This window comes from Cucurbita pepo, unplaced genomic scaffold (genome assembly GCF_057944985.1).
Source record: "Cucurbita pepo subsp. pepo isolate OVF unplaced genomic scaffold, ASM5794498v1 scafford_201, whole genome shotgun sequence".
NCBI lineage: Eukaryota > Viridiplantae > Streptophyta > Magnoliopsida > Cucurbitales > Cucurbitaceae > Cucurbita > Cucurbita pepo.
This window is the reverse complement of record NW_028258094.1, coordinates 1-2,500: the sequence shown is the minus strand read 5'-3', so window position 1 is coordinate 2,500 and position 2,500 is coordinate 1.

Genomic DNA, 2,500 nt, shown 5'->3' with positions numbered 1-2,500 from the left:
GTGGTCGGAGGTCGAGGGCGTTTGACGACGGTGGTGCGGTGGCGGAACGCGCACGGTGGGGCAGTGTCGGAACGTTCCCTCGCGCTCGCCCGCCCCGCCATGCCCCACCCGCGTGCGCCCCGCCCTGCCCCACCCCCGCCCTGCCCCGCCAGCGCGCGCGCGCGTGCGCGCCCCACGCCCCGCACAGCCCTCGTTCTCCCGCGCGCGCGCCCCGTCCCGCCCCGCCCGCGTGCTTCTGCGCGCGCGCGCCCCGCCCCGCCCAGCCCTCGTTCTCCCGCGCGCGCGCGCCCGTCCCGCCCCGCCCGCGTGCTTCTGCGCGCGCGCGCCCCGCCCCGCCCAGCCCTCGTTCTCCCGCGCGCGCGCGCCCCGTCCCCCCCCGCCCGCGTGCTTCTGCGCGCGCGCGCCCCGCCCCGCCCAGCCCTCGTTCTCCCGCGCGCGCGCGCCCCGTCCCGCCCCGCCCGCGTGCTTCTGCGCGCGCGCGCCCCGCCCCGCCAGCGTCTCCCGCGCGCGCGCGCCCCGCCCCGCCCGCGTTCTTCTGCGCGCGCGCGCCCCGCCCCGCCCCGCGTGCTGCTGCGTGCACGCCCGCGCCCCATCCATCACCCATTAATTGTGAAAGTACTTGTGGAGTGGTCGGTTTGTTGTAATTTTTTTTCTGGGAGCTAAGAAACATGAAAGAATGATTCCCAAAAAAATTCAGATTTTTTTGACAAATCTAGCTATTTTTTTTAATTTCTTATTATTTAATTTTTAAAAATTCATTAAAAAAAATTGGTTGGTTGAAAAATTATGAAACTTGATTTCTAGATCCATTACAATGTCCAATCCATGAATCAATCGAGTTCATGGAAAAAAACACTCTAAAACTTGAGATATTTGACCGTATGACGGCTCAGAAAAATCGTATCTAGGCCTGGCAGACCAAAAATGCCTCAAAATGTACTATATAGGGGGGTGACTAGTCTGCATGGGCTGGGCACGGGGGTACCCCTATATCTTCCACCACCCACACGCCCCAAGCACTATGCGCCGCACATGGGCATATGCTTGGGGCGTGGGAGTGGTGGTCGGCGGACGAGGGCGGTTGACGGCGGCGGTGCGGTGGCGAAACTTGCACGGTCAGGCAGTGTCGGGTGCGCCTTTGGGCATGTGACATGAGCCTTGTTGAGAATGAAATGTTGCGATGTTGCCTTCTAACTTGGGCTGGCTTGAGGATGGTTGATGGTTGGTACGATGATGAAACATGCAAGGTGGGGTGGAGCCGGGTGCCTTCGGGCGTGCGGCATGAACCTCGTTGAGTGTGTGACGTTGTGGTGATGCCTCGCCAGCCTTGGGCCAGCCCTATGTTTTGAAGGCGGGTGGTGCCAGAACATGTTTGGCTGGTTGGAATCGGGTGCCTTTGGGTGTGCGACATGAGCCTTGTTGAGCACGGAATGTTACGATGTTGCCTTCTAACTGGGATTCTCTGGTGTGAGGACTGTGGATGGCTGCTGGTACGATGATGAAACATGCAAGGTGGGGTGGAGCCGGGTGCCTTCGGGCGTGCGGCATGAACCTCGTTGAGTGTGGGACGTTGTTGTGGTATGCCTCCCTTCCTTGGGCCAGCCCTATGTTTTGAAGGTTGCGTGGTGGGCAGAACATGCTTGGTGGGGTGGTGTCAAATGACTTTGGGCGTGCGACATGAGACTCGTTGAGCATGGAATGTAGCCTTCTAACTTTGGCTGGCTTGAGGATGGTTGATGGCTGGTACGACGACAAAACATGCAAGGTGGGGTGGAGTTGGGTGCCTTTGGGCGTCTGACATGAACCTCGTTGAGTGTGTGACGTTGTGGTGATGCTATTGGGCCATCCTTGGGCCAGCTCTATGTTTTGAAGGTGGCGTGTATGCAGAACATGCATGGTGGGGCGGTGTCAAGTGCCTTTGGGCGTGCGACATGAGCCTTGCTTTGCACTGAATGTTGTGATGTTGTCTGATAACTTGGGCTGGCTATAGGATGGTCGAAGGCTTGATCGCGCACGACGTTTTGGGCTTGGCTTCGGATGATGATTTTGAACCCCCTCTTGCAGTGGGTGTGAATAGTCAATCGTCGTCCAAGCTCGTTTTAGCGTACGGCGCATGAGTGGTGATTTGGTTGCTTGGGTCTATAGGCTTGATGCTCGGGCATCAAACTGTAGGTGACATCTCCTCCTCATTGGTGTGTCCCGAAGTATTTTGAGTGGCCGTAGTCCATTGGTTCTTGCACAGATTACCTCATGCACTGGTAGCATCGAGTCTTGTTAGTCCCTTTCTATCAGCACCCTTGTTGGGTGCATGATGAACTTGGAAGCCCGCTTCGCATATTGCTTCAACCTTTGCATGGCTTGTTGCGAAATGCGTCTCGGTTGCTTGCACTCTCGGATGCCGTGCATTTGGTGGCATGATGTGCTTGGGAATCCCCTCGAACATGTTGCCTATGTATTGCTAAACGAAGCATGAAGGAATGACGCTTGCTCCTGCATTGCA